The following is a 12,388-nucleotide window of genomic DNA, read 5'->3' as shown; positions in this document are numbered from 1 at the left end:
AGAATGCACTTTAGATGTTCGGTGTCATTTATGCCAAACATAAATGTTGCTGGTTGCTTGTGTGTTTGCAGCACTACTGTTATTTAATTTTTTATAAATTTAATTTTTTTATATTTTTCAGTTTAATAGATTTTAATTTCTAAAATTGTATTTATTTAAATGTATATGTAGTGGCTTCCTTTCCTTCTTAAGCCCCTTCCGTGAGGGAAAGTATGTTTGACGCTACACATGTTTAACCAGACTTGAAACTTATTGTAACAAAAAGGTGAAAACTTGGAAACAAAACTCTTAATTCAAAAACAAACAGTGTGGTGTAATGTAGGTCAAAAAACTGTCTCCCTTCCCCCTTCCCCCTTGCCACATCACTTACCGTTTAAGATGGCTACCTTCAGGAAGTCCCCAAAAGGTGTGCAATTCTTTCCCTTTACCACGGGGGAAGTACAGACCCTAGCTACATACAGCTGTGACATTAAGTAACATTATTAATAGCCTTATGGCTCCTACAGTATATTTAAGTTTACATTTATGTTCCAACAAACTTGACAAATTCTACTTGATAAATGCTCTAAAACTTATGTAAATGATTGACTTATCCAACACCAAACTACTGAACACCAGCACATCTAGTGACCCAAAATGTCTGTAATTTTTAACACAACTAAACTGTGCTGACATTTATCATCAAAATAACAGCAGCTGCAGCATCACATCTTCAGTGTTTGATCATTTTCAACAACAAATTGTGTACCTTACTGAATTAGTGAAATAATGTAATATACAATAATACACTTTAAAACAATATAATATAATACATTTTCTATATAATACAAATAATTCACATGTGTATCATTTATTTAGCATTATTTCATCAGGTCTCACCTCAGTGTCTTGAGCTGACAGTTTGGATCCTGTAGTAAATCACTGAGCAGCTTCACTCCTGATTCTCCAGGATCATTTCCTGTGAGATCCAGCTCTATCAGGTGTGAAGGGTTTGATCTCAGAGCTGAAGACAGAGCTTTATAACCTTCTTCAGTGATACTGCAGTCTGAAAGTCTACAAAGATATAAACTTGAATTGATGTGTTTGGAGGTTATTGCTCACGTCTCGTTCCGCACATATCCAAATGTTTCCATATTCGCAATGTATCTGAATAAACTATAATATTTTTTATTTCTTTAATGTAAACTAGATGGAAAAGATCATCCTCTTCACATGAGCAAAAACATCCTTGGCATAACAGCAGAGTGGACCAGTATACTACGGTCTATTTTAAACGGACCAGAATAACCTTTTAAATGTTTGGTTGACTGTACTTTATTTTAATAATGAACAGACTGCTATATAAGTTTGAAATTAGAATGCACTTTAGATGTTCGGTGTCATTTATGCCAAACATAAATGTTGCTGGTTGCTAGTGTGTTTGCAGCACTACTGTTATTTAATTTTTTATAAATTTAACTTTTTTTATATTTTTCAGTTTAATAGATTTTAATTTCTAAAATTGTATTTATTTAAATGTATATGTAGTGGCTTCCTTTCCTTCTTAAGCCCCTTCCGTGAGGGAAAGTATGTTTGACGCTACACCTGTTTTAACCAGACTTGAAACTTATTGTAACAAAAAGGTGAAAACTTGGAAACAAAACTCTTAATTCAAAAACAAACAGTGTGGTGTAATGTAGGTCAAAAAACTGTCTCCCTTCCCCCTTCCCCCTTGCCACATCACTTACCGTTTAAGATGGCTACCTTCAGGAAGTCCCCAAAAGGTGTGCAATTCTTTCCCTTTACCACGGGGGAAGTACAGACCCTAGCTACATACAGCTGTGACATTAAGTAACATTATTAATAGCCTTATGGCTCCTACAGTATATTTAAGTTTACATTTATGTTCCAACAAACTTGACAAATTCTACTTGATAAATGCTCTAAAACTTATGTAAATGATTGACTTATCCAACACCAAACTACTGAACACCAGCACATCTAGTGACCCAAAATGTCTGTAATTTTTAACACAACTAAACTGTGCTGACATTTATCATCAAAATAACAGCAGCTGCAGCATCACATGTTCAATGTTTGATCATTTTCAACAACAAATTGTGTACCTTACTGAATTAGTGAAATAATGTAATATACAATAATACACTTTAAAACAATATAATATAATACATTTTCTATATAATACAAATAATTCACATGTGTATCATTTATTTAGCATTATTTCATCAGGTCTCACCTCAGTGTCTTGAGCTGACAGTTTGAATCCTGTAGTAAATCACTGAGCAGCTTCACTCCTGATTCTCCAGGATCATTTCCTGTGAGATCCAGCTCTATCAGGTGTGAAGGGTTTGATCTCAGAGCTGAAGACAGAGCTTTATAACCTTCTTCAGTGATACTGCAGTCTGAAAGTCTACAAAGATATAAACTTGAATTGAAAGCAACAATTTGGTTATTTTAGTAGCATGAAAAAAAAAATCTAACTTATTTTTTTGTCATCAGTGACTAGTGTGAGTTATGTCCTCTTGCAAAAACCTTTCTAATCAATGAAGCTGTCTGGACTGAAAAAAAGAATCTTGTTTGCATAGTATCCAGTCCGTGTACTTTTGCACCTATTAGTTTTTTAATTTTTGTTTTAACTCAGAAATGAAAAAAATGTGATGCGCACCTGAGTTCAGACGACAGCGTTCACATCATCCAAATAAACTGAACTGTGACGTCAATCAAAACCTGGTGCAAACCAAAAGTGCTGGTGTGAAAACACCCTTAAAAAGGGTGGTCTGGGGTATGGTTTAAGTGAACAATGGTACGGTTCACTGCTGATGCGAACGCAATTGTAATAAATTTATGAAGTGAACCGCTATTAATGACATATTACTTGTGTGTTTGTGTTTGTATTTGAGCGGACAGAGCTCTCGTCGCGGGAGGAGAAACTCACGGTGGCGGGCTTTGTGTTTACATCAATGATTGCGTGATGCCGTGATACTGTTGTGATCTCCAAACACTGCTCACCCCTGGTGGAGTTTATGATTATTAAGTGCGGGCCGTTCTATCTGCCGAGGGAATATACTGCTATACTGCTCATTTCAGTGTACATTCCCCCGTTCAACATTATCAGCAACAGGAACGACGCACTAAATGAACTGTAACAGCACATCAGTGAGCAGCAGACAGCACACCCCGATGCTTTTCTCATCATAGCTGGGGATTTCAACCATGCTGACTTAAAGAGTGTGTTTCCAAAAATACACCATATTATATGTCTTTTTTTAACATTCCCTTATTGTATAGTTGCATCTACATTTTATATTCTGATCTAGATTTTTAGGCTTTAATGTTAATGTTATCTGTGTGCACCGGGGGTCTGAGATTAACGCAATTTTGATTCTCTGTATGTATGTACTGTACATGTGGAAGAATTGACAATAAAGCAGACTTGACCTTGAACTTGAACTAAACAAATCTAACTGTTAAAAAAAAATTATATATGAAAGTGCAGAGAACAATTTTATGCATATGCCGCCTTCTCCTGTGACGTTGTTACTACCGTATTTTCCGGACTATAAGTCGCACTTTTTTTTCATAGTTTGGCTGGTCCTGCGACTTATAGTCAGGTGCGACTTATTTATCAAATTTAATTTGACATGAACTGAGATAAATGAACCAAGAGAAAACATTACCGTCTACAGCCGCCAGAGGGCGCTCTATGCTGCCAGAGATGCTGCTCAGTGCTCCTGTTGTCTACACTGAAAACATAGAGCGCCCTCTCGCGGCTGTAGACGGTAATGTTTTCTCTTGGTTCTTGGTTCTAAATAAATGCGACTTATAGTCCAGTGCAACTTATATATGTTTTTTTCCTCATCATGACGTATTTTTGAATTGATGCGACTTATACTCAGGTGCGACTTATAGTCCGAAAAATACGGTAAGCAATCAGGTAAACAGCTGCTGGCTTTATGACGCAAACGAACTCTGGTTCAGACCCAAATAAAATAATGTGAATGCAGTCCAGCGGGGTTAGCGGAAGCAATCGAACTTGGGCTCTGACCAAGCCATCGAACCAAGTGTGAAAGCATAAAATGAGGTGTATTGCAGGCTGTAGTATGCACTGATTACTGTTACAGTTCTAAATCACCTTAGAGGACTATTTACATAACCAATGTCCAGTAATTAGGAGAGGATTAAAGAATCCAGAGTCATGGGTCCAACTCACTCAATGTATTAATGAAAGAATGAATTATTTTTTTTCACAATATTAAAGGTACAATTTGTAAGATTTTTGCAGTAAAATATCCAAAAACCACTAGGCTAGTGTTATATATTTTGTCCAGCTGATTACTAACAATATCTCTAATGTTTTCAACTACTTGTAAATCATTAGTAAATATACAATCTAAACAGTGACACGGCCACCGCGAGAGGACTCGTCTGATCCATAGTCTGATGACTTTGTATGTAATCTACTCACGTAAATTGTTGAACTAGCATTTGCCATGTATGTCCAATTATTTTGTTTGAATGTACACATGTGTATATATTTGTTGAACAAGTGGTAATCGTTTTCATATTGTCTGATTGATGGCCGTCAGCGGTTGGGTAGTAGACAACAAATCCCATCAAAGCCAAATAGAGGCCTTGTCTCCAGCAGCTCCAGAGACAAGCGCTGCGACTCAGACATCTTACAGGTGTTACACACCGGATGTGTCAGCTGTACTCTATTCTGATGTTCAAGCTTCAACAGTGAATCTAATCACTAGTGCACAGTCAAATGTTCACTTAAAGAATGAACAGTTGCATCAATTTATCTTTGAATGAAGTTGATTGAAAAAAACTAAGCTGCCAATCTTCCAGCTTAGTGTGAAGTCAGGACACACTTACATTTGTCCCAAATTATTGTTAAGCAATTTTAATGGAAAACTACACTGTACAAAATTATAAACGCAACACTTTTTATCACACAGCACAATGCCACAGATGTACGTAGCAAGTTTTGAGGGAGCGTGCAACTGGCATGCTGACTGCAGGGATGTCCACTAGAATTGTTGCCTGTGAATTGAATGTTCATTTCTCTACCATAAGCCATCTCCAAAGGTGTTTCAGAGATTTTTTGGTGTACATCCAAACGGCCTCACAACCACAGACCACGTGTGACCACACCAGCCAAGGACCATCACATCCAGCATTTTCACCTCCTCGTCTGAGACCAGCCACGCAGAGAGCTGCTGCAACAATCGTTTGCATAACCAAAGAATTTCTGCACAAATTGTCAGAAACCGTCTCATGGTATGGACAGGCATATGTTATGGACAACGAACATAGGTGCATTTTATTGATGGAATGTTGAATGCACACAGATACTGTGACGAGATCCTGAGGCCAAGTGTTGTGACCATCACCTCATGTTGCAGCATGATAATGCATGGCCCCATGTTGCAAGGATCTGAACAAAATTCCTGGAAGCTGAAAACATCCCAGTTCTTGCATGGCCAGAATACTCACCGGACATGTCGGCCATTGAGCATGTTTGGGATGCTCTGGATCGACGTATACAATGACTGCCAATATCCAGCAACTTCACACAGCCATTGAAGAGGAGTGGACCAACATCCCACAGGTCACAATCAACAACCTGATCAACTCTATGTGAAGGAGATGTGTTGCTGCGTGAGCCAAATGGTGTTCACACCAGATACTGACTGGTTTTTGGACACCCCCATACCCCCCAATGCAGTAAAACAGTTTTATTGTGGCCATTCTAAGGCACACCTGTGCAATAATCACGCTGTATAATCAGCATCTTGATATGCCACACCAGTGAGGTGGATGAATTATCCTAAAACAATATTTGAAAGAAATATGCCTTTTGTGTACACAGAAAAAGTCATAGATCTTTGAGTTCAGCTAATGACAAATGGGGGCAAAAACAAAAGTGTTGCATTTAGAATTTTGTTCAGTGTGAGTATGTTGTGTTGTAATAGACACTGAAAGATTTTGAGTGATGCCCAGGGCATAATTTGTTCTGGAACAAGCCGGATCCAGAACCTCTGAAATCTGATCCATCACCTTATTTTGCCAGATCCCCCTCCTCACGCGCAAATGACCTATAGTATACATGTGATATAATGAAAATCATCTATTATGAGCATGCTTGCCGCACTTCTAAATTTGAAATAACGAACTTCAGCATGCAAAAGCAGTGACATGTGAACACCCCAGGCCGCAGTCATAAGACAAAACGGACAGATCCAATACTGATACACATGCATTTTCTTTCTCAACTGTTTACATTCACTTAAGACAAAACAGACAGTGTATTTGATGTTATTTTGCATTTATTTGGATGGTTAAAGGCGCAATATGTAATTTTTCTGCTTTAAAAATAGCAGAAATCACTATATGTATGTTATATATATTTTTTAGTTGTGTACTTACATCATCCCGACAGTTTCCACGAACTTTCAAATCCGGAGAAAATTATAGTTTAATTAGAAGACACGGCACGTTTCTTTATTTCCGTTTTGTCGCCTGTCTATGGCGTCATATAAACTTTGACCCCTCTAGTTTATCTAACTTCCTGCGGAACCGCCAAATACAAAGGTGAACAGAAACAAAGACGAGACGACGAAGAAAAAGTAGTAGCCTTGATTGAGACTATTATATTTTATATTTATATTCGTATATAAACCTCAGTCAATAACTAAGTTATGGATCATGATTATGTTTTGCCTGCACGTTCTGTGAAGCGCAAACGTACGGGCGAAATAAATGACCCGAGATGGTTTTGGGACAAGATAAGAAAGTAGCTTCAAATGCAGTTCTCTAACTTGTTCGATATCATACTATAACGTAATTATAATTATTAATGAAAGGCGGCCGTGTTTTTTTACATATATTACTACTAGCTAGATGGAATATTGATTTGATAGGGGTCTCATAATTCATATAGATGGTTTCATCGGGCGCACGCGCCTGGACCTAAGTTAACTTCCGGTCTGTGTTGTGTATATCGGTCTGGCTGCAGTGCCTTCTACAAACGCAGTTAAAGTCAAGGTGATGAGTAGACTGAAGTTGGGCTTAGGTGGTTGTGCTGTGGGATGTGTTTCCCATACATTTATTTATTTTTGGAGACTCACCACAATTTTAAAACTGATTTTTTTTTTTTCAAAAAGGCTTCATTGAGTAACGTTAAGTACTGCACGTTTAATAATAATAATTCCTTACATTTATATGTTTAAATATCAAAACGAGGCACAGGTGTTTTTATATCGCCGTATTTCAGAAGGAAGACTTGCATGTTAAATGCCTGATAGCAGCGTATGAGCGTACCAGCTCTGCTTTGTTTACAGCTGTTACTGGGGAAACCTCTATTTCTCGTGCTTTATGTCTATGCTTTAAAACATCTACTGTTGGCAAATAATGAATTGCATTTTCATTAAGTCCGCCTGATTCACGCAGGAAACATTTTGTTATCAAAAAATATCTACTCTAGAGGGACTTGGCTGTTGTTATTGATTCTATTTGGAAGTCTACCGGAAGTTAAGTTAGGTCCACAAAAGCGCTCATGCCCAGTAAAGTTTTATTTATGTTGTTGCCGTTGAAACCATCTCTCCATTCCAAAAGACGTGATTGTCAAAATACTAAGTTAGAATGAGTGAGGAATGACAGGGAGCAACAGAGCGCGTGTTCCAATGAACAACAACTCCCATGAGCCTTACGCTCTTTCCCGACGTCATCAAAGTACGTCTTATGATATTATTTTGAATGAGTGACCCCTGGTGGCCAAAAATTCCATACTACACGTTTAAGCTCAACAAAGTACAAACATTTTTTTTTTATATAAAAATCTCAATATGACACTCGCGAGGTGACTTATCAGGCCATGCTTTGATACTTTTGCACACTTTGGCTGTGAGCCCACAGAAAACCCACTTCTGGAGTATCGAATGGCTAAAAAAGACTTAAAATATGTGCAAGTGATTCATTTTTGTGATGATGCAACAATGACCTGATTAGGTAATTGACAGTTCTGTCAACTGTCCCAGAATGTGAGTGAAAGCCTAGCATCGCAGCATGGAGCAGCTCTTTTAGTGCAGACGAGATGTGCTGATGAGAAGCCGCTTTGAGAGAGTCAAAGAGAGAAGACACAGTACAGCTGAATCACTCACACTGTTCTCAAATGACAGATTTAATCTGATAGTTTGTGTGGATTTATTTACTCATCTATATTGAATTGAATGTTTTGTAAGAATATCCGGTAACTGGTATTGGATCGGTATCTGTATCGGCCAATACTGAACCCTAGGTATCGGAATCGGAGGTGAAAAAAGCAGATCAAAGCATCCCTACTGCAGACTGTATATTTAATGCAAATGCAGCATTTTTTGATTTGATAACTGCACTAACACATATCACAGTGTCAGGTTCATTTCAATTAATTGTGCAGTCCAGATGAGAAGTATCAAATATTTTCAAATTTATGAAACTGTGGTGGGTCACTATAGTCTGCGTAATTAATGGGATGCACTTTTAAAATACTTACTTCAGCTTTTCCAGTCTACACTGTTCATTTTCAAACAGAGTCAAGATGATCTTCATTCCTGGGTTTCCTAGTTTATTCTCACTTAGATCCAGCTCTGTCAGATTTGAAGGGTTTGAATTTAGAGCTGCAGCCAGAACATGACAACCTCCTTCTGTGATACAGTTGTTCTTCAGTCTGCATAGAGAGAAAACACTTGAAAAACAAGTATTAACACAATAATATTGTTAAAAAAAATACAATTTAAAATAATAGTTTTCTATTTTATCAGCCATTACTCCAGTCTTCAGTGTCCCATGATCCTACAGAAATCATTATAATATGCAGATTTAATATCAATGTTAGAAACAGGGCTTAATGTTTATTTTATATATTTTATACTTTTTTAGGATTTGTTGATTATAAAGAATTTGTTTATGTTATAACAATATCTTTTTACTATGACTTTTTTTCTATTTGACACAAACTTTCTAAATACTACAGGTCTTTTTTTTTGTTGTTCAAATAAATGCAGGTTTGATTGATGAAGATGTTATTGTTGTTGTTATTTTGCTCTTTTATTCAATTTATTCACAGTTCCAGAATACCACTTCAGTAGTTGAGCAAAAGTGCTTTTATAATTTTTTTCCTAGCTGTGGAATGGGCAGGATTTCCTCCAATTTAATCAATAATGACTACAGGTATATTCATATCATTACATTTACATTTATTCATTTAGCAGACAATTTTATCCAAAGCAACGTACAAATAAGGACAGTGGAAGCAATCAAAAACAACAAAAAGAGCAATGATATATAAGTGCTATAACAAGTCTCAGTAAGGTTAACACAGTACACGTAGCATGGGATTTTAAATAATATAATAAATAAAAAGAAACAGAATAGAAAAAGAATAGAGCAAGCTAGTGTTAGAGGTCTTTTTTATAATTGTATAATAAATAAAAAGAAGTAGATAGAATACAAAAAGATTAGAAACGTAGTTTTTTATATTCTTTTTAAAGAATAGAATCAGAAAAGTGAGTGCCAAAGTTAGAGGGTCAAATAAAGATGGAAGAGGGGTGTTTTAAGCCGTTTATTACATATTTATTAATATTATATTTATATATTATTAATATCAATAATATGATATTATGTTTCATTGTTACCTTAAATGAGAAACACACACACATTACAGTTACAAGTTGGCATTTATATCACAATGCATCGTTTCTAACATATTTGCATCTGTAAAAAACTATTAATATATAATTACTATTGGAAAATGTTCGGCAATAACGTATTACTTAGTAACGCATTACTGTCATTTGATTAATTTTTAATAACGGAATAATTTAACGTGTTATAATTTTCAAAATAGTAACTAGAGTATAGTTACAAGCCGTGGTCTCTATACGTTACTTCCGACAGAGTGCAGTTTTTTTATAATCTAGAGACTGTAGTTGATTGAGCAGGTAGACAGAGGTATTGTTGTTGTTGTGATGTTCAGAACATGGTAACTGCAGTAAATATCAAAGTGGGAAGAGATGCACCCCATTTGGCCAGGGCTGTTTAGACCACAGACAAGGTTTGAGAAGGAAAAACATTATTATGAAAATATAATTATATTTTAATTAAAATATTCTTCCTAACTTCAGGCCTTATTCTCATGTCATACTTTCTTCTTACTGGTGAAAATCAGATGGTCAACTCAGCTTTCTCTCAAGCACATCGCAGTGTAAGCTTCACGGTAAACATCACTCTCGTCTGCATAGTCCGTATCAACAAGATAAATATATCTTGATTCCATATAGTGGTTATTTTGGGAAAAAATAACCTCCACGGTCTGGCTTTACAGAAATTCGCTGGTCAGATCACAGACACAGAACAACAACACCCGGACTCTGTTTTAATAATTCTTGGGGACTTTAATAAAGCAAATCTCTCTCATGAACTGCCAAAACACAGACAGCAAATCACATGTCCCACCAGAGACAGTAATATATTGGATCACTGTTACACCACAATAAAGGATGCATATCAACTCTGTTCCACGAGCAGCTTTGGGACGTTCTGATCACTGTTTGATACCGAACTACAGGCAGAAACTAAAATCAGCTAAACCTGTATTAAGGACTGTAAAAAGATGGACTAATGAAGCAGAGCAGGATTTATAATCTTGTTTTGACCTCACTGATTGGAGTGTTTTTGAAGCTGCTGCCACCGATCTGGATGAACTCACAGAGACCGTAACATCATATCAGTTTCTGTGAGGATATGTGTATTCCTGCTAGGACTCAGCTAACTTACAACAATGACAAACCTTGGTTCACTGCAAAACACAGACAGCTCTGTCAGGCCAAAGAAGACACTTACAGGAAGGGGGACAATGTCTTGTATAAACAGGCTAAATACACACTGGAAAAGGAGATCAGAGTGGCAAAGAGGAATTATTCTGAAAAACGAAGGACTCCAATGACTCAGCATCAGTGTGGAAAAGTCTGAAAGAGATTACCAACTACAAGACACCACCCCCCAGCACTGTGGAGAATCAACGACTGGCAGACGATCTGAACGAGTTTTACGGGGCGGAGAGGTAGCACTTAGTTTCAAGTGAATGCTCAAAATACAATATTTGGGTAACACTTTACAATAATTAACTAACGCTTTAATACAATAACTAACATTAACTAATGTAATCTTATTGTAAAATGTTACAATTCTTTGTTATTAAAGCATGTAAAATTTGAGCACAGTGGAGAGCAGCGTTTTGTTAACTTTGTGGTTTATATTTAAATTTTTTTCGGACATGGTAACACACGGCCCTCTTACTCAGGGTGACACAAGGTGATCAAACTAGTCAAACGAACCGGGCCTTGGGGGTCAAACATGCTCGGTCATGGTTAAGATTGCCTAGTGTAAATACACCCTTATTCTCCCGCATCCGGCACATATGAATCTCTACCAAAGTCCTTTCAGGCAAGTCGTGCCACTTGGCTGCCATCTTGGCAACGCCTCCGGGCAGCTATTACAGACTAACAACACCAGGCTCCTATCTAAATGAATGGGCAGAGAGTCAGAACTGCACTTTTACTGGTCACCGGGACATAAAAACAGCATGTATAGAAACAGCAGTAAAATATGATAAAAATCGCTAAACTATTTTGATGACTTTGCCCCAAAATAAGGTTTAAAACACCTTTTCCCCCACAGGTTATACCTTTATTACGCATGCGCAAGGGTTCCTCAACTGTGCGCATACGTCAGTGGAACCAGACGATAGGCTTAAATGTTTCCAGGCTTGACTGTTAAAAGCAGATGATTGGCTTTCCAGTGGGAGGGGCGGGACATGTGCACACAACCGCCATCTTTGCCATTATGGGTTTTCCTTATATAGTTGTACTGAGGATTAAGGAAGTGACATGTCTCTTATAAACTGTCTCTGGCTTCTACCCACCCATGCCCGCACTCGCCCATCAAGTGTTGTCCCGCGCTGCACTCCCATGGGTCCCATGATGGTGCAGGTCTCTAAAGTGTGTGTTATAATGTTATGATCAAGCCTCTGGACTCTGAGAATATCTTGTTTTTTCTATAACACACTATTAAATATTTTCTATAAAAATGTTAATGCTCTGGCAGTGGCAAATACCTTGTTTTATATTTAATTTGATGAAATTAATGTTATAAGTTGAGATTTACAAGAAATATGTAAAATGAATAAAGCTGTAAAAAAAGCACCTTTTTTTAAGTGTTTGCAAACCAAATGTTATTGCACTTTTGTTCATATAGCAGGACTTTTAAATGAAAAAAAGTGCACAGTGTACTACTCTTGAATGCATTAGGGAATTCTGTGCACAATGCGATTAATCACAGACAATCA

The sequence above is a fragment of the Carassius auratus genome, unplaced genomic scaffold (genome assembly GCF_003368295.1).
Source record: "Carassius auratus strain Wakin unplaced genomic scaffold, ASM336829v1 scaf_tig00025090, whole genome shotgun sequence".
Lineage (NCBI taxonomy): Eukaryota > Metazoa > Chordata > Actinopteri > Cypriniformes > Cyprinidae > Carassius > Carassius auratus.
The sequence above is the reverse complement of the archived record's forward strand: the minus strand, read 5'-3'. Positions refer to the sequence as shown.